Below are 21146 nucleotides of genomic sequence, written 5' to 3'. Positions count from 1 at the left end.
AAAGAGAGAGATTATGTTATGACTCTAGGCGAGTCTGTACATTGTTTGAATGTTTTCTCCGATAGGAGATGTTTACTCAACTTCATTGTCGGAATGAGGAAAGTGCGTGGGCGAGGTACACTCCATAGTAATGTAAACTACGGGGAAGGTCAGTTGGGGAGGGAACGGATTTGTGCTCACCCAAAGACACATGATACAAAGACGATTTGAGATGTTCATTGTATCACAGGGAGGACTGTAGGATTCGTAAAATCCAGAAAATACAGTCTAGATTGGTAAAACCCCTGAAATGGCTACATTGTGAGAACACAAGATGGAGTTGGCAGTTCTCATGGCTCAGTTCAAAAGGACACACCAGCAGTATCTTACAGCAGCCTGAGTCATCACCGATTAGAAGATTCCAGAACTTACTGCTATTGATATGATAATATGGTTACAGCAGTAACGAACTCGTAAACAAAAGTATTTGCACCTGGAGGTGCGCTAATTGCTAGCAAAACGCAAACCCATCTCTGAAATCGCTGAGCACAGAAAAAAAACCATTATCTGTACCAAACTCAGAGGGAAACAGGACAGATCCCATCAGTTTCATTTACAAGACATTAAAATAAAGTACTTGCTTTTGTCAAAGCAGCCCGCCCATTACCTTGACAAAAGAAAACCCCTGATTTGGCGCCGAGATAAGGGCAAGGAAACAGTATAACTGGAGGGAAAATCGACAGCAAGACTTTTTTCTTTCATTCAGTGAGATTCAGACAGATCCATCACAGATTCACACAGACACAAGGTCAAGGACAGAGCGAGGAGGACCCACAAGATTGTGCAGGAGAGCAGATTCAGAAGTTCAGTCCAGATCCAAGACCATCAGGAGTTCGAAGGCCGAGTGGAGAGGAGACAGTTAGAGGAGTTCGGAGGACTTTCAAGATTGTGCAGGAGAGGAGATTCAGCCAGACTCAGACAGATCCACAAGATTCACCAGAAGCAGTGAAGTCCAAGTCCAGATACCATCAGGAGTTCGAAGACCGTGCGGAAGAGGAGACGGCTCGAGGAGTTCGGAGGACTTCCAAGTTTGTGCAGGAGAGCGGGTCCAGGAGCCGGTCCCATAAGGAAGATTGCAGATCCCGGACGTAACAAGGAGTACCAAGGTCCAGGAGGGTTTTAAAATTCTGGTGAGCATAAAGGCCCAACTCTACCTAACTGACATAGTTGAGGTATATTTTAGCAACGGGAGGGTTTGTAACATTAAGGGTTTTGTAATTCAGGAGTGTGATTTATCCCTCGATGTGTCCGTGCGCTTTTCCCACCCCCGTTTTAGTATACCGCTGATTAAGAATTGTTGTATGATTTAAGATAGTCAAAGTTATTCCTTGTGTGTTAAATTTTAGTTCCCACTGGGAGACGTGCTAATGATTTTTGTCTAAATTGATTCTTGCATTCTCTGTGTTTACTCTCCTTGAAAATAAAGATATTTCTGATTTAAAACTCACCTTGTCTCACCTGATCCATTTGTCTTCCGAGTCACAAGTTGGGCCAACACATCAAGGTTGTCTGGCAATAAGCCCAGTCTCTAGAACCGGTGAGGGGGGAGCGCTTCGGAACCGCTCACGAGCAGTGCGAAATCAAAACCGATCTAGCACACCATAAGCTCGTTAAAATGACCCCTTACAGAATGGCACCCCAGATGGGACACTGGCTACAGAAACCTTGTGTGGTGGACAAAGACTCGGGTGAGACAGATGTTATGGAAGATAGGTTAGCCTCCTACGTGTGTGGTAAAGTAATTGTAGCGAAAAAAATGGGTGTATGGCCTGTTAGGAGCCGAGCGTCCCCTAAAGGCAGCCGCCCAGTGGACGGCTAGTAAAGAGCACCGCAAGGGCATTGAGAAAGCGGTGTGGCTTATGTGCTATAAAAAGCAGGTTCTGGTACTGGACCACGCGGTGGCCAGTTAAAGAAACCAAGATTAAGCATTTGTCCCAAGAGCTGCAGGAAAAGGTTGCAGCGGAAGGGAAAGTGTTAGTGGCTCTGGAGGCCATAAGCCAAGAGAGGGCAGCGATGGTCCGGGACCATCAGGGGAAGGTAGAAAGGTTGGAGGGCAAGATAGCTGAGCTGGAGGGGAGCGCTAGGTTCAGGGTAGAACACGTAGAGTATCAGGCAAGAGAATCCAGGGGGAAAGAGAGGAGATTAAAAACGGAGATTAGCCGCCTTACAGGGGAACTGAAGGCACAGGAGGGAAAGGTAGGCAAAGTAAAAGCAGCCTATAAGCTGGCCTGCGCTCAAGGGTTTGAGGAGGCAGACCACGGCCCCTGTAGGCAGGAAATAGAAAGCCTGAATCTGGCATTGGCCAGGGCAAAGGGGATGATATGCTTCATTAGCCCCAAGGTCGGCCAGGCTGAGTTCAACGGTAACCCAAGCAGGGAAGTCCCGCAGGCAGCCCCCAGAACAAAACGGGTTAGGGAACCAGAGTTTTCACAGTCACCACCCCTAGCCCCTAGTTTTCCAGAGGTCTGGGATCAGGAGGGGGTGGAGGATGAAGAACCCAAGGTAGACCAGGGTAGCCCGAGAGGGAATCAGGGACCGGGACCGGTGTACCCCGTGACACAACGGAGGTACGGACCACCCGGTGACGACGGGGAACCTGGGGACATCCAGAACCAATTCCTGGTGCCACACGGTACGCAACAATTGCGTTCCATGGTGAGCTACATCCCCAAGCTCACCATGAAGGGGGACTCTTCTCTGCACTTTAGGGAGATAGAGCAGGCGGCCTGTGTGAATGACTGCGATGAGGCAGAAAAGGCCAAAATGATGCTGTTCTCCCTGGGTAGCAATCTCCTCCAGACGCTACCCGATGAGTGTAAGAGGGGTCAGGAGAATTATGGCAAGCTCAAGGAAGAGATCCTGGAGGCCATGGGGATGAACGAGGGGAGTCCGTTCTCCTGGGTAGAGAAAACAGTCCAGCTCCCCGGGGAATTCCCGCAGGCGTTCGCGGACAGGCTGTGGCCAGTCTATCGGGATGCGTGCCCGGGAATGCCGGCGCGAGCGCGCCTGAACGGGGAACAGTTAGTTCACTGGCTAAGGTGCCTTATGAACAACTCCCTGCCCCGCGTTCGAATGCAGGCAATGGCCTGGTTCGACCCCCGAAACCCTCTGACCACGGAGGCGACGGTAATCCGCCAACTCACTGTCACCTTTAGAAACGGGAGGGATAGTGAGACACCTCAGCAAAAAGGGGAGGTTTGTGAGGTCAGGCCTGGTGACCAGCCCCATAAAGAGTGGCGCCAGGAAGGGAGCCATCCCAACCAAAGCAGGCAAACGTGCTACGGTTGTGGGAAGGAGGGGCATTGGCACAGGGACTGTAAGAATCCCTGGAAGGACACAAGGGAAAAGGTTCCCACAGCCCCAGTCCAAAAGGCAGAGACAGAAATTGCTCCCGCTGGGATCGAGTCATTTTTAGAGGCCATGCGGTCTCTTCTGACTGGCCAGGGAAGTACAGCTGCTGTAGTTCCCTCTCCCACCTCTGCCCCCCCCACAATGACTAGAGCCAGCGCAGCCTGCCGACCTGTGTCCCCCAGAAAGACGTGCACAGGAAAAGACCTCCAGTAAAATGGAGGAATACCTGCGGTGCCAGGTTGCGGAGGCTAAGCTGGTTGAGCAGGCTTTAAGGGAGGAGAACGCTAGGTTAACAGCGAGGGCTGGCAGTTTAGAGGGTCAGCTAAAGGTTTTTAAAATGGTTCATGAAGATTTTCAGCCACCAGCAGCGGGTGGTGAGGGGATACCTGCCCCCAGTACAGGAGTGGGTAGGGAAGAGGAGATAAAACTAGATTACTGGCTAGCTGCCAGGTATATTAAACAGTGCAAGCTGTTTAAGCCGGAGGCAGGGAAACAGACAGCAGGGGCTGAAAAGGCCAGTAAAGAGTTAAACGCTGTAGGGGAGCTGCAGCCACAAGGTCACACAGGCTGGACGTGCAGCCTGCGTGAGGGGAGGAGTGGTCTCATCTAAACGGGAGACTCCCCCATTGTTCTGGGACCCAGGAGGGGAGGAGCCGGAGGTCTTAGGTCCTGTCCCCGATCACCCAGAAGGGGAGGAGCCGGAGGTCCCAGGTCCTGTCCCTGGTCATAATGAAGCCGAGTCGGAGGACGAAGGTCCCGCCCCCGACTGCGGCGAAGGGGAGGAGCCGGAGGTTTTAGGTCTTGCCCCTCAGTGTAGCATTAGAGAGGTGGTGTCTGGGGGCGGGGACTCTCAACTTGGAGTCCCAGGTAGCAAAGAGGTGCCTGCCGCTGACCCAGAGCCTAGGGAGGCGGAGCCTGCGGGAGGAAGCCCACAGCCGGCAGTCGTGGGGAAGCCACGAACTGCAGCCAGGGCCAAAACTCCAGCCAAGGGTCCGACCCATGAGGAAACCTCATATGTGGTGACCGTCAGACGGTCAGATAGAAAACCGCAACCGAAGAAGGTCTGGTCGCCGGTTTTCACAAAAGGAAACCCCCGTAAGAAAGCTGCGGGAAGTTTAAACAGTCCACAGCCAGCAGCCATGGGCTGCCTGGGACTAGCAGCTGAGGCTGATGTGGGAACACCGCAGGGGGAGGCCTGCGACAGTCCCCGCAGATTATAAGCTGGCCGTCCGGAGACGGGCGGCAGATGTACATAGATATATATAGTTTTGGAGAATAAGGTTTAGTTATTGTTATTTTAGAATGAATGTATAAGGTATTCCATTGGATTGTTTTGTACATTGGATGGTTTTGTATCATTGAAATAAGATTATGTTATGACTCTAGGCGAGTCTGTACATTGTTTGAATGTTTTCTCCGATAGGAGATGTTTACTCAACTTCATTGTCGGAATGAGGAAAGTGCGTGGGCGAGGTACACTCCATAGTAATGTAAACTACGGGGAAGGTCAGTTGGGGAGGGAACGGATTTGTGCTCACCCAAAGACACATGATACAAAGACAATTTGAGATGTTCATTGTATCACAGGGAGGACTGTAGGATTCGTAAAATCCAGAAAATACAGTCTAGATTGGTAAAACCCCTGAAATGGCTACATTGTGAGAACACAAGATGGAGTTGGCAGTTCTCATGGCTCAGTTCAAAAGGACACACCAGCAGTATCTTACAGCAGCCTGAGTCATCACCGATTAGAAGATTCCAGAACTTACTGCTATTGATATGATAATATGGTTACAGCAGTAACGAACTCGTAAACAAAAGTATTTGCACCTGGAGGTGCGCTAATTGCTAGCAAAACGCAAACCCATCTCTGAAATCGCTGAGCACAGAAAAAAAACCATTATCTGTACCAAACTCAGAGGGAAACAGGACAGATCCCATCAGTTTCATTTACAAGACATTAAAATAAAGTACTTGCTTTTGTCAAAGCAGCCTGCCCATTACCTTGACAAAAGAAAACCCCTGATTTGGCGCCGAGATAAGGGCAAGGAAACAGTATAACTGGAGGGAAAATCGACAGCAAGACTTTTTTCTTTCATTCAGTGAGATTCAGACAGATCCATCACAGATTCACACAGACACAAGGTCAAGGACAGAGCGAGGAGGACCCACAAGATTGTGCAGGAGAGCAGATTCAGAAGTTCAGTCCAGATCCAAGACCATCAGGAGTTCGAAGGCCGAGTGGAGAGGAGACAGTTAGAGGAGTTCGGAGGACTTTCAAGATTGTGCAGGAGAGGAGATTCAGCCAGACTCAGACAGATCCACAAGATTCACCAGAAGCAGTGAAGTCCAAGTCCAGATACCATCAGGAGTTCGAAGACCGTGCGGAAGAGGAGACGGCTCGAGGAGTTCGGAGGACTTCCAAGTTTGTGCAGGAGAGCGGGTCCAGGAGCCGGTCCCATAAGGAAGATTGCAGATCCCGGACGTAACAAGGAGTACCAAGGTCCAGGAGGGTTTTAAAATTCTGGTGAGCATAAAGGCCCAACTCTACCTAACTGACATAGTTGAGGTATATTTTAGCAACGGGAGGGTTTGTAACATTAAGGGTTTTGTAATTCAGGAGTGTGATTTATCCCTCGATGTGTCCGTGCGCTTTTCCCACCCCCGTTTTAGTATACCGCTGATTAAGAATTGTTGTATGATTTAAGATAGTCAAAGTTATTCCTTGTGTGTTAAATTTTAGTTCCCACTGGGAGACGTGCTAATGATTTTTGTCTAAATTGATTCTTGCATTCTCTGTGTTTACTCTCCTTGAAAATAAAGATATTTCTGATTTAAAACTCACCTTGTCTCACCTGATCCATTTGTCTTCCGAGTCACAAGTTGGGCCAACACATCAAGGTTGTCTGGCAATAAGCCCAGTCTCTAGAACCGGTGAGGGGGGAGCGCTTCGGAACCGCTCACGAGCAGTGCGAAATCAAAACCGATCTAGCACACCATAAGCTCGTTAAAATGACCCCTTACAGAATGGCACCCCAGATGGGACACTGGCTACAGAAACCTTGTGTGGTGGACAAAGACTCGGGTGAGACAGATGTTATGGAAGATAGGTTAGCCTCCTACGTGTGTGGTAAAGTAATTGTAGCGAAAAAATGGGTGTATGGCCTGTTAGGAGCCGAGCGTCCCCTAAAGGCAGCCGCCCAGTGGACGGCTAGTAAAGAGCACCGCAAGGGCATTGAGAAAGCGGTGTGGCTTATGTGCTATAAAAAGCAGGTTCTGGTACTGGACCACGCGGTGGCCAGTAAAGAAACCAAGATTAAGCATTTGTCCCAAGAGCTGCAGGAAAAGGTTGCAGCGGAAGGGAAAGTGTTAGTGGCTCTGGAGGCCATAAGCCAAGAGAGGGCAGCGATGGTCCGGGACCATCAGGGGAAGGTAGAAAGGTTGGAGGGCAAGATAGCTGAGCTGGAGGGGAGCGCTAGGTTCAGGGTAGAACACGTAGAGTATCAGGCAAGAGAATCCAGGGGGAAAGAGAGGAGATTAAAAACGGAGATTAGCCGCCTTACAGGGGAACTGAAGGCACAGGAGGGAAAGGTAGGCAAAGTAAAAGCAGCCTATAAGCTGGCCTGCGCTCAAGGGTTTGAGGAGGCAGACCACGGCCCCTGTAGGCAGGAAATAGAAAGCCTGAATCTGGCATTGGCCAGGGCAAAGGGGATGATATGCTTCATTAGCCCCAAGGTCGGCCAGGCTGAGTTCAACGGTAACCCAAGCAGGGAAGTCCCGCAGGCAGCCCCCAGAACAAAACGGGTTAGGGAACCAGAGTTTTCACAGTCACCACCCCTAGCCCCTAGTTTTCCAGAGGTCTGGGATCAGGAGGGGGTGGAGGATGAAGAACCCAAGGTAGACCAGGGTAGCCCGAGAGGGAATCAGGGACCGGGACCGGTGTACCCCGTGACACAACGGAGGTACGGACCACCCGGTGACGACGGGGAACCTGGGGACATCCAGAACCAATTCCTGGTGCCACACGGTACGCAACAATTGCGTTCCATGGTGAGCTACATCCCCAAGCTCACCATGAAGGGGGACTCTTCTCTGCACTTTAGGGAGATAGAGCAGGCGGCCTGTGTGAATGACTGCGATGAGGCAGAAAAGGCCAAAATGATGCTGTTCTCCCTGGGTAGCAATCTCCTCCAGACGCTACCCGATGAGTGTAAGAGGGGTCAGGAGAATTATGGCAAGCTCAAGGAAGAGATCCTGGAGGCCATGGGGATGAACGAGGGGAGTCCGTTCTCCTGGGTAGAGAAAACAGTCCAGCTCCCCGGGGAATTCCCGCAGGCGTTCGCGGACAGGCTGTGGCCAGTCTATCGGGATGCGTGCCCGGGAATGCCGGCGCGAGCGCGCCTGAACGGGGAACAGTTAGTTCACTGGCTAAGGTGCCTTATGAACAACTCCCTGCCCCGCGTTCGAATGCAGGCAATGGCCTGGTTCGACCCCCGAAACCCTCTGACCACGGAGGCGACGGTAATCCGCCAACTCACTGTCACCTTTAGAAACGGGAGGGATAGTGAGACACCTCAGCAAAAAGGGGAGGTTTGTGAGGTCAGGCCTGGTGACCAGCCCCATAAAGAGTGGCGCCAGGAAGGGAGCCATCCCAACCAAAGCAGGCAAACGTGCTACGGTTGTGGGAAGGAGGGGCATTGGCACAGGGACTGTAAGAATCCCTGGAAGGACACAAGGGAAAAGGTTCCCACAGCCCCAGTCCAAAAGGCAGAGACAGAAATTGCTCCCGCTGGGATCGAGTCATTTTTAGAGGCCATGCGGTCTCTTCTGACTGGCCAGGGAAGTACAGCTGCTGTAGTTCCCTCCCCCACCTCTGCCCCCCCCACAATGACTAGAGCCAGCGCAGCCTGCCGACCTGTGTCCCCCAGAAAGACGTGCACAGGAAAAGACCTCCAGTAAAATGGAGGAATACCTGCGGTGCCAGGTTGCGGAGGCTAAGCTGGTTGAGCAGGCTTTAAGGGAGGAGAACGCTAGGTTAACAGCGAGGGCTGGCAGTTTAGAGGGTCAGCTAAAGGTTTTTAAAATGGTTCATGAAGATTTTCAGCCACCAGCAGCGGGTGGTGAGGGGATACCTGCCCCCAGTACAGGAGTGGGTAGGGAAGAGGAGATAAAACTAGATTACTGGCTAGCTGCCAGGTATATTAAACAGTGCAAGCTGTTTAAGCCGGAGGCAGGGAAACAGACAGCAGGGGCTGAAAAGGCCAGTAAAGAGTTAAACGCTGTAGGGGAGCTGCAGCCACAAGGTCACACAGGCTGGACGTGCAGCCTGCGTGAGGGGAGGAGTGGTCTCATCTAAACGGGAGACTCCCCCATTGTTCTGGGACCCAGGAGGGGAGGAGCCGGAGGTCTTAGGTCCTGTCCCCGATCACCCAGAAGGGGAGGAGCCGGAGGTCCCAGGTCCTGTCCCTGGTCATAATGAAGCCGAGTCGGAGGACGAAGGTCCCGCCCCCGACTGCGGCGAAGGGGAGGAGCCGGAGGTTTTAGGTCTTGCCCCTCAGTGTAGCATTAGAGAGGTGGTGTCTGGGGGCGGGGACTCTCAACTTGGAGTCCCAGGTAGCAAAGAGGTGCCTGCCGCTGACCCAGAGCCTAGGGAGGCGGAGCCTGCGGGAGGAAGCCCACAGCCGGCAGTCGTGGGGAAGCCACGAACTGCAGCCAGGGCCAAAACTCCAGCCAAGGGTCCGACCCATGAGGAAACCTCATATGTGGTGACCGTCAGACGGTCAGATAGAAAACCGCAACCGAAGAAGGTCTGGTCGCCGGTTTTCACAAAAGGAAACCCCCGTAAGAAAGCTGCGGGAAGTTTAAACAGTCCACAGCCAGCAGCCATGGGCTGCCTGGGACTAGCAGCTGAGGCTGATGTGGGAACACCGCAGGGGGAGGCCTGCGACAGTCCCCGCAGATTATAAGCTGGCCGTCCGGAGACGGGCGGCAGATGTACATAGATATATATAGTTTTGGAGAATAAGGTTTAGTTATTGTTATTTTAGAATGAATGTATAAGGTATTCCATTGGATTGTTTTGTACATTGGATGGTTTTGTATCATTGAAATAAGATTATGTTATGACTCTAGGCGAGTCTGTACATTGTTTGAATGTTTTCTCCGATAGGAGATGTTTACTCAACTTCATTGTCGGAATGAGGAAAGTGCGTGGGCGAGGTACACTCCATAGTAATGTAAACTACGGGGAAGGTCAGTTGGGGAGGGAACGGATTTGTGCTCACCCAAAGACACATGATACAAAGACGATTTGAGATGTTCATTGTATCACAGGGAGGACTGTAGGATTCGTAAAATCCAGAAAATACAGTCTAGATTGGTAAAACCCCTGAAATGGCTACATTGTGAGAACACAAGATGGAGTTGGCAGTTCTCATGGCTCAGTTCAAAAGGACACACCAGCAGTATCTTACAGCAGCCTGAGTCATCACCGATTAGAAGATTCCAGAACTTACTGCTATTGATATGATAATATGGTTACAGCAGTAACGAACTCGTAAACAAAAGTATTTGCACCTGGAGGTGCGCTAATTGCTAGCAAAACGCAAACCCATCTCTGAAATCGCTGAGCACAGAAAAAAAACCATTATCTGTACCAAACTCAGAGGGAAACAGGACAGATCCCATCAGTTTCATTTACAAGACATTAAAATAAAGTACTTGCTTTTGTCAAAGCAGCCTGCCCATTACCTTGACAAAAGAAAACCCCTGATTTGGCGCCGAGATAAGGGCAAGGAAACAGTATAACTGGAGGGAAAATCGACAGCAAGACTTTTTTCTTTCATTCAGTGAGATTCAGACAGATCCATCACAGATTCACACAGACACAAGGTCAAGGACAGAGCGAGGAGGACCCACAAGATTGTGCAGGAGAGCAGATTCAGAAGTTCAGTCCAGATCCAAGACCATCAGGAGTTCGAAGGCCGAGTGGAGAGGAGACAGTTAGAGGAGTTCGGAGGACTTTCAAGATTGTGCAGGAGAGGAGATTCAGCCAGACTCAGACAGATCCACAAGATTCACCAGAAGCAGTGAAGTCCAAGTCCAGATACCATCAGGAGTTCGAAGACCGTGCGGAAGAGGAGACGGCTCGAGGAGTTCGGAGGACTTCCAAGTTTGTGCAGGAGAGCGGGTCCAGGAGCCGGTCCCATAAGGAAGATTGCAGATCCCAGACGTAACAAGGAGTACCAAGATCCAGGAGGGTTTTAAAATTCTGGTGAGCATAAAGGCCCAACTCTACCTAACTGACATAGTTGAGGTATATTTTAGCAACGGGAGGGTTTGTAACATTAAGGGTTTTGTAATTCAGGAGTGTGATTTATCCCTCGATGTGTCCGTGCGCTTTTCCCACCCCCGTTTTAGTATACCGCTGATTAAGAATTGTTGTATGATTTAAGATAATCAAAGTTATTCCTTGTGTGTTAAATTTTAGTTCCCATTGGGAGACGTGCTAATGATTTTTGTCTAAATTGATTCTTGCATTCTCTGTGTTTATTCTCCTTGAAAATAAAGATATTTCTGATTTAAAACTCACCTTGTCTCACCTGATCCATTTGTCTTCCGAGTCGCAAGTTGGGCCAACACATCAAGGTTGTCTGGCAATAAGCCCAGTGTCTAGAACTGGTGAGGGGGGGAGCGCTTCGGAACCGCTCACGAGCAGTGCGAAATCAAAACCGATCTAGCACACCATAAGCTCGTTAAAACGACCCCTTACACCTTCCAGTTTGTACCTCCCTCCCGTCTTGGTCCTCCTCCTCCTCCTCCTCCGCTGGTGCTTCAATGGCTGGTGGCATTGGCTGGGTGCGTAGGATGGCGAGGTTATGCGTATGCAACAGACTATGACGAAGTGGGAGACTCGCTCTGGTGAGTACTGCAAGGCGCCTCCAGAATGGTCCAGACAGTGGAACCGCTGCTTCAGCACACCGATTGTGTGCACCGCAATGTTCCTCGTCGCCTGATGGCTCGCATTGAAGCGCTCTTCAGCAGGAGTGCTGGGCGAATGGAGCGGGGTCATCAGCCATGGGCACAGAAGATAGCCCTTGTCACCGAGAAGCCAGCCTCCTGGGTGAGCCGGGGCCTTGAATAGGTCTGCAACTGAAGTCTGGCGCAGGATGAAGGTGTTGTGGCTGCTGCCAGGGAACTGCGTATTGACTGCGAGGATCAGCTGTCGGTGGTCACAGACCAGCTGAACATTCAAGGAATGGAACCCCTTGCGGTTGCGGAACTCCTCCGGATTCAAAACAGGCGCCCGCAAAGCCACGTGTGTGCAGTCAATGGCGCCCTGCACCATGGGGAAGTCCGCTATTGCTGCGATGCCCTCTGCACGCTCCCGCTGCTTCTCCAGTGTCACAGGGAAGGAGATGTACTGCCGCCTCCTTTTAAATAGGGCATCTGTTACTTGATGGATGCAGCAATGCACTGCAAACTGCGGTATGTTAGCGATGTCCCCAGTTGCGGCCTGGAAGGAGCTGCTCGCATAGAAATTCAGGGCAACAGTCATCTTGACAGCCACCGACAGAGAGGTCCTGCACCTTATCTGAGGCTGCAGATCTGGCTGAAGCAGGTGTCACAGTTCAGTCACCACCTCCTTTCTGAACAAAAGAGTACCACCTCCTTTCTGAAGCGCAGCCTTCTAAGACACTGCTCCTCTGACATGTTCAAGTAAGAGAACTGCTGTCGGAAAACCCTGGCAGCGTAAGGTCTGGTGTGGCGACGTCTGTTGGCCCTCGTCCGTCTGGCCATTCCTGCCCCTCTCTCCCTGCGTCTCTGTGCCCTTTCCAGATGGTTCAGCAGCAGGACGTTCCCCTCCAATGCAGCCCCCATAATAATAGTGCACAAGAAATTGTAAACATTGTAAATGCTCACCAGCAGCAAGGTAATGGTCAGAAGGCTGAAGTTCCTCTGGCCAGCGCTGGCTCACTGGTGCAATGGCTCTCAGAGTGCAGCTCAGCAACTCTGTGAAAGTCTCGAGGAAGTTGTGCTCCCAAAATGGCTGCCGCTTTTATACCAGTACAGTCCCCTTTAAAGAGCGCCCCCCTAGCCCGAGAGCGACTGGGAAATGTTCCAGGTAAACAGTCCTTATTAGCGCCAGGCGGAACTGTTGAATCCGTAAATCTTAAGGTTTGGTGTTCTTCAATAACTAGAAGGAGGCTGTAGATTAACAATCAACAGGTGTTTACTGGAGGAGGGTAGTCTAATGACTAACAGTACAGATGCCTGCTCAAGGCTTATATACAGGTGTGGTCACTGCCGGTACTACAGTATACAGGAGCTGTAAAAGTAGTTCTCTCTTAAAAGGTACATACACTACAATTTCTCCCCTTTTAGATTAACAGTACCCATAACATTCAAATAACAGTTAACACTTTAACATGCACATTTAACTGAAATAGTCCATTTATAGATTCAGGCCTAGAAATTCAGTGGGCTTTGCGCCCAGTTAAGGCCCAAAGAGTGCCTCTGCACCAGTAGAGGAGGTTGCGCTGATATTGAGCTCGGCGGTAATGGCGGCGGTAGCCGGTAGCGCTGCGCCGGCACCGATGACGTCATCGATGTGCGCAGTGCCCCGTTTCCGCCCCGATGCCGGCCCGACCCCCATATTCAGTTGCCGCCGCCTCCTCCGTGGCGGCCGCTACTAACATCCGGAGACCAGGGCCTTACTGCAGCCTTAGTGGGGCGCATAAAGGTGGAGGTGCGGCCGGCCGCTTTTTCGGCGGCCGCCTGCCCGCACATCCTTCCCCGGCCTCCTCCACCACCCCCCGCCGCGGCATTGCCGGCTGCTTTCCGCGAGCCCAGCACTTCTTCGTGGTGCCGGGCTCATTTGCCGGCACAATCCAGCGGCGATCTCCCCGTTGCAGGCACCTCCACCTTAAGAGAAGGAGGAGGCCTGCAGTACCGCAGCCTGCCGCACCGCATCGGGTGGCGCAGCGGCACCTAGAGCGCTGAAATTCAGTTTCAGCGCCCCAAGCGGGGGCGGGCACACCCTGGAACAGCGCCCGGTTCCGACTTGGTGCGCAAAAACTGAATATCTCACGGGCACAACTGCCTCCGCGCGCAGCGCTAACTTTTGGGCACAAGCCAGCTGGCGGGCCCAAACTGAATTTCTAGGCCTCAGTCTTTGGGGCGGCTTCCTGATCCTTTCTGGATAGCGCCTTTCCTGAGTGTCTTGTTCTTGGTGCGGAGGCGATTCTGGCCCCCTTTCATCGGTTAGTTCATCAGCTTCCGCTGCTACTGTTTCTGGGGTAGATGCTACCAGTATGTCGGGTTCATCCCCAGGTACGCGAGACATGGGGTTGACTCGTTCCTGTGAAGCTAGGATCTGGTCGACGTGGCATCTCACAATGTTCTACCCGACATCCACTGTGTACATTAGTGGCCCCTGCTGTGTGCATATCATTCCGGGTTGTCATTTCTCTGTTCGGTAGTCGCAGGCCAAGACTGGTTGCCCTACATTGAAGCTCCTTCTCGGCTTCTCATTGATGTGCTGGAATTGCTTATCCTCAACATTTCTTCGCACATTTGGTCTGAGCAAATCCAGACGAGATCTCAACCTTCGGTTAAAGAACATCATGGCCGGGGTCTGGTTGGTAACTGCATGTGTCGCATTTCTGTAGGCTAACAGGAAATTGTCCACCTTATGCTGTAGTGGAATGTCATCATTGCACATGGCCCTTATTGCCTTTTTAAAGGTTTGTACGAACCTCTCAGCCAATCCATTTGTGGCTGGATGATACGGGGCGGATGTGTACTGCCTTAACCCATTCCTTCTCATAAATTTCCGAAACTCTTCGGACAAAAACTGTGGTCCGTTATCAGAGCAAATCTGCTCTGGCAAGCCGTTCCTGGCAAATATGGTCCGTAGGACTGCAATCGTTTTCTCTGTAGTGGTGGAGGACATTTTGATCACCTCAGGCCATTTCAAGTGCGCATCCACTGCTATTAAGAACATTGAGTCCATGAATGGACCAGCAAAATCAATATGTACCTGTTGCCATGGAGAGGAGGGCCACTCCCATGGGTGCAGAGGGGCATGTGGTGGTGCATTTTGGAACTTCTGGCATCCTGAGCAGCTCTGTTAGGTCCTCGATTTGTTGATCGATCCCCAGCCACCACACATAAGCCCTAGCAAGGCTTTTCATTTTCACCCCTCCCAGATGGCCTTCGTGAAGCTCATTGAGCACTCTCTCCCTTAACTTGGGTGGAATTACCACTCGGGATCCACACATCACTGTCCCCTGGCATACTGACAGCTGTTCTCTTCTGGATGAGAATGCTGGCAACAGTGAGTCGCCATGTGTTGGCCATCCCTTCACCGTCAAATCATATACCCGAGACAGTGTCGGATCATTTCGGGTCTCCTTCTCTATATCCGCGTTAGTTACTGGCAAGCGTTCAATTATCGACGAATAAAATATTTCGATAGGGTCCACTGCTGGTGCTTCCTCCACAATAGGCAGTGGCAGGTGTGATAGCCCATCAGCGTTTCCATGCTGTTTCGTGCCCTTATACTCTATTTCATAATGGTTCGCCCCTAGAAAAAGGGACCATCTTTGTAGCCGTTGCGCAGTCATCACCGGAACGCCCTTCTTTGGATTAAAGATGGAGAAAAGTGGTTGGTGGTCAGTCAGCAAGGTGAACTTCTGCCCATGCAGATAGTGGTTGAATTTTTTTACTCCCCATACTAGGCTGAGGGCCTCCCTGTCAATCTGGGCGTAGTTGCGCTTGGCTGAGGTTAGTGACCAAGACGCAAAGGCTACTGGCCTCTCCAACCCGTCTGGGAATTTGTGCGACAGCACCGCTCCAATACCATAGGGTGATGCATCACACGCCAACCGAATTGGTAGTGCTGGGTTGAAATGGGCCAACACCTCTTTTGATGTGATCAATTCTTTGCACTTCTGGAAAGCTCGTTTACATTCGTCATTCCACTTCCATGGTACCCCCTGTTGCAGTAGGGTGTTCAGTGGGTGTAATACTGTAGACAAATTTGGTAAGAACTTATGGTAGTAGTTCACCAGCCCGAGGAACGACCTCAGTTGTGACACATTTTCCGGTGCTGGAGCCTTGACTGCTGCCTCAATCTTTTCTGGGGACTTATGTAACCCCTCTTCATCAATAACGTGGCCACAATACGAGATCTGCTTCTTGGAAAACTCGCACTTGTGGCGATTAGCTCGTAGCCCATATTCCTTCAATCTAGTGAGCACCTGCTCCATTTTCGCCCGTGACCAGGATGTCGTCCAAATAACACTGGGTCCCTGAAATCAATTGCAGGACTTGATCCATTGCCCTTTGCCAAATAGCTGGAGCCGATGCTACCCCGAACACCAGCCGGTTGTATTGGTAGAGACCTTTATGAGTGTTGATCGTGAGGTATTGTTTCGAGGCTTCTTCTACCTCCATTTGCAGGTACGCCTGGGCCAGATCAATCTTAGTGAAGCGTTTACCTCCAGATAGCGAGGAAAAATATCTTCAATCCGTGGAAGCGGATTTTGTACCGTGTGAAGGACTGGGTTCACTGTCACCTAAAAATCCCCACAGATGCGGACCTTCTTTGGTTCCCCAGGCGTATTACTCAAAGACCTCTTCATTACAGGAACGATGGGTGTAGCCCACTCGCTCCAGTCCACTTTGGACAGTGCTCCTGAATGTTCCAAACCTTCCAGCTCTGCTTCGACGGCTGGGCGGATCGCATAAGGCACCGGTCTGACCTTAAAAAACTTTGGGCTTGCATTTTCCTCTATTTTAATCGTTGCTGTTATGCCTTTTAGTGTTCCGAGTCCCTCCTGGAACACTTCTTGTGCGTCAGTTAGCATTTTTGACAGTCGTCCAGGTGTGACGTCATCATCCTTTTTGGCCTCAACCTTCAGTGCCTGTATGGACTGCCAATCTAATTGTGTCTTCCGGACCCATTCACGTCCTAGTAGTGGTGGTCCTCCATCTGGCAATACATATAGGTCCATTTTTGGTATTTTCTGGCCTTTGTATATCACGTTCACCCTTATTTTTCCTTTGGGGTAGACTTTTTGCCCTGTGTACGTCTTCAAGACAATCTCTGTAGCTTTCAAGGGTATATGTGAGAATAGCCGCTTGTAGTCCCTTCGGTTTATGACTGTTAGGGCTGATCCTGTGTCCAATTCCATTTTCACTTGGACTCCATCTATCTTAAGCGTGACCCAGATAGTTTGGTGATCCTCCATTTTGATTACATTATGTAGTTTCAGACAACCCAGCTCCTTGCTTCCGGAGTCTGTATCACTTTTCTGTTCGTCTGAACTACTGTCCATCACCTTATGTACCTTTTTGTACTTCTCCTGTGGAGATTTCTTGCTGCTGGTTTTCTTCCCTGACCTGCAGACTCTTGCTATGTGTCCTGCTTTTCCACACTGTCTGCGCACTTGGCCTTTGAACCAACAATCCTTCTGGTCGTGTGTTGTTCTGCCGCAGCGATAACACTTCCCTGCTCCATATGACATTTCATTGGTGCCATATTCTTGCGGTCTCCGTTGTATCTCTGCAGCGCCCCGTGCGGCTGCTTCATGTGATACTGCCATGCTGAAAGCCTTGTCCAGCGTAAGATCCTTTTCTGATAGAAGTCATTTCTGGGATCCTTCACTTTGAAGCCCCCACACAAACTTGTCCCTTAACGTATCTGCTAGTCCCATACCAAACTGGCAGTGTTTCGATAGCTTGCGCAGTTCCGTTAAATACTCAGCATTACTTTCGTCTTTCTGCTGGTTCCTTTTGTGGAACTTAAATCTTTCTGCTATCAGCAGCGGTGTGGGGTTTAAGTGGTCCTGTAGGATTTCCACTATGCTTTTGAAATCTTTATCCACTGGCTTCTCTGGGGTTATTAGGTTTCGCAGTAAGCCACACGTTTTTGCACCCATGGAATTCAACAAAACCAGTGCTTTCCTGGCATCTGGCACGTCATTCGCCTTGCAGTACACCTCAATGCGTTCCACATATGTCACCCAATGTTCGACTTCATTGTCGAACGCAGTGACACTGCCACTCTTTGGCATCCCTGGGTTTGGTTAGACTTTCTAAAATGGCGTCTCCCACGCTCTCCCTTCTTCTCCGCGGCTCAAATGGCGTGCTCTCCCTTCTTCTCTGCGGCTCAAATGGCGTCTCCCGTGCTCCCTTTCTTTCCCCGCGGCCGCTGCTCCGCCCTTGAGCCCTGGCTGCGCTCTGCGCATTCTCCTGTGCGCCTCTCTCGTTGCCGCCGCTCGGTCCTGAACCCCGGCTGTGCTTTACCCTCTTTCTTTTTTTGTTTTCCGTCGACGCCGCTCGGTCTTCAACCCCCGGCTGCGCCCTGTGCGCTCTACCCTCTCTCTTACCCCATCGACGCTGCTCGGCCTTTTCTGTGCCATCGGTCGGCTCCAGCCGCCGCTGTCCGGGAAGGGTCTGCACTGTACCTGTTGCCAGTCTGTTGCTGGATCGTCGTGGCTGGAGAACCAAGCCCAGCTCTCAACAGCCTCCCCTGCGATGTTCACCCTCTCTGCCGGGTGACTGGGCGGTTGCTCGTGGTCGACGCCCGTGCTTCTGGCCTCGACTTTCTTCCACCGTCCTCCCGGAGCGAATCCTTGGAAGGAAATGCAGAGTTGCAGGTAGATTCGAATCGACCTCGTTGCCACTGTTGAATCCATAAATCTTAAGGTATGGTGTTCTTCAATATCTAGACAGAGGCTGTAGATTAACAATCAACAGGTGTTTACTGGAGGAGGGTAGTCTAAAGACTAACAGTACAGATGCCTGCTCAAGGCTTATATACAGGTGTGGTCACTGCCGGTACTACAGTATACAGGAGCTGTAAAAGTAGTTCTCTCTTAAAGGTACATACACTACAGGAACGGAGGGGCACAACACAGAATTTCCAGTCCGGGGCGCCCAAAAGGCGTTGCACACTGAAATGATGTTATGATCTGCCTGCGCCCGCGAGCGTTCGCTAAGGTTTAGCGCCGGCACAAAATGCCCACTCAATATGGGAGGAGGCGCTGGGTTCACTGCGCCTGGCCGAAAATTGGCTAACGCCCCACTTCTCGGCCTCTTTAGGTGCTAATTGGAGGCGCTGCCAACCTAATTTCTCCCCCTTTGTGCTTTTAGACAGGCTCAAAAAGCATTTGTAGTCTTCAGCAACCAGGAGGCAATTTGGCTCTTTAAATATTATAATGAGGCTACGTGCCTCATTTTGAAGCTCCATTTTAAAATTAACTCTGGGTAGCCGAGTTTCCTGGGCCTCGGGGAACCCGGCAGCCAAAGGAAGGCAAGAACTGCTGGATCCAGGAGGTAAGTGCCTTTCACTTACCTGTTGGAGTCAGCGTTCCTGTCTCGCCAACCCCCCCGTGACCGGACACCACCAGCCTACAATCCCCGGTCCCTGGCTCCTCTCCAGCCTCTGACCACTGGCCCCCGACACCCCTTTTGGCTCACCGATCCCAGCCTTCTAGCTCCCCCGACCCCGGCCTTCTGACACCAACCCCCCCCGATCTCTGACCCCTCTCCACAATCCCGGCCTCCAATCCCTCCCTCCGTCCTCTCTGCTGCCCGGCTGCAGCCTGGTGCTGCAGGCCTACCCGCCCAACAGCCAGCCAGCCTCTCAATCTGGTTAGCTGCGGGGGGGAACAGAGAAAAAAACATTAATCAGGCCCTGCCTGATCTCCCAGGTTCCCCGACTGCAATCCAGCACCCCTGCTCCCTACCTGCCTCCAAGTTAAAATCCTGCCCCCTGTGTTTATTTGGGCCAATCACTTATACTCGGCATCATTAAAGTCTATTCCGTATACTCCACCATCAAGTGTCTTGTGCTTACTCGAAGTGTGTCATTGTGAACCAAAGGAGGGAGGAGGTTTAATGCTAACCAAGGTTTTCCCTGTTAGGCCTCCAGGGTACCTGCCCCAGAGTACAGTAGTGCACCATCTCTCTGGCATGAGGTGACCACCAGGCACAACAGTCTACACCAGCAAGTGCAGGGCCCAGGAACGGAACCTGGACAAAATGCCGCACTTTAATGAATGCGCCAAGGTCAGATTACTCAGCAGTACCATTGACCATGTCAATGCTGCAAGCCAAAAGGTCTTGCCCATCAACCTGTTCCACGTTCACCATCGGTCTCTGCCAACCCTTCCCAGAAATGAGAGCTGCTTCATCTCCTGCACATCTATACATCAGCAGGGCAGACTTTCCATTTGAAAACCCTGCACTCACACATCTTCCAAGGGCATTGCACCTCAACTCATTGTAATGCTATCTATTGCTTGAAGCATGGTCACTCACTGAGATCCAGGCTGGCCTGCAGAAAAGTAGCCTTGAGACGCTGGAATGTAAAGAAGTGCAGGCACGATATGTGTCACTGTGCACACACATAATACAGCATCTCACGATGATGTTTCTGCTTGTATGACATATGATTCAAAGGATCATAGATGACAGGCCCTTCATACCCTTATAGGAGGCTACCCTGGATTTCCTGTCTTATCAGAGCAAGGACAAAGTCGGAAAAGGTGAAGCAATAATACTTTTGCCTTAGAGGGAGTGCAACAAAGGTTCACTAGATTGATTCCTGGGATGAGAGGGCTGTCCTATGAGGAAAGATTGAGTAGAATGGGCCTATATTCTTTGGAATTTAGAAGAATGAGAGGTGATTTCATTGAAACGTCTAAAATTCTTAGAGGGATTGACAGGGTAGATGCTGAGAGGCTGTTTCCCCTGGCTCAAGAGACGAGAACTAGGGGTGATAGTCGTTTATTTAGGACTGAGATGAGGAGCAATTTCTTCACTCAGAGGGTTGGAATCTTTGGAATTCTCTACCCCAGAGGGCTGTGGATTCTCAGTCATTGAGTATATTCAAGACAGAGAGTGATAGATTTTTGGGCACTAAGGGAATCAAAGGATAGGGGATAGGGCAAGAAAGTGCAGTTGATGTAGAAAATCAGCCATAATCTTATTGAATGGCAGAGCAGACTCGAGGGGCCGAATGGCCTATGCCTGTTCCTATTTCTTATGTTTCTTATGTTCTTAAGTTCTGTGCTCAGGCTTAGTATCATCCTGCCCTTATGTCTTGATCCTATTTCAATCAGTCCTGGAGAGGTGTCACACAAACAACAAACACAAAGAGGTGAAATTGCAACTTTGCACTAGAAGCACACCTTGGAGGTTCTAGCGTGCACTCTATTTAACTTCATGGTTGGAACCGTAGCAGCCCAAATTTTGATGTGAGCTTGACAAAGAAAGACTTGCATTTATCTAGCACCTTTCATGACCTCAGAACATCCCAAAATGTTTTATAGCCAATGAAGTACTTTTGAATTGCAGTCACTGCTGCAATATAAGAAACATGGCAGCCAATTTGAGCACAACAAGGTCTCACAAACAGCAATGAAATTAATGACCAGGTCATCTTTTTTAGTGATGTTGGCTGAGGGTTAAATATTGTCCAGGACAATGGAGAGAACTCTACTGCTCTTCTTCAAAATAGTGCCATGGGATCTTTTATGTCCACCTGAGAGGACACACAGGTCCTTGGTTTAACGCCTCATCTGAAGGACAACATCTTCAACAATGCAGCATTCCCTCAGTACTGCACTGGAGTGTCAGCCTAGTTTTTGTGCCCAGATCTCTGGAGTGGAACTTGAACCTACAAACCTTCTATGACTCAAAGGCAAGAGTGCGACACACTAAGCCACTGGCTGACATCGTTA

This window comes from Somniosus microcephalus, chromosome 1 (assembly GCF_052327205.1).
Source record: "Somniosus microcephalus isolate GS21.2 chromosome 1, FLI_Smic_1.0, whole genome shotgun sequence".
Lineage (NCBI taxonomy): Eukaryota > Metazoa > Chordata > Chondrichthyes > Squaliformes > Somniosidae > Somniosus > Somniosus microcephalus.
This window is presented reverse-complemented; position numbering follows the sequence as displayed.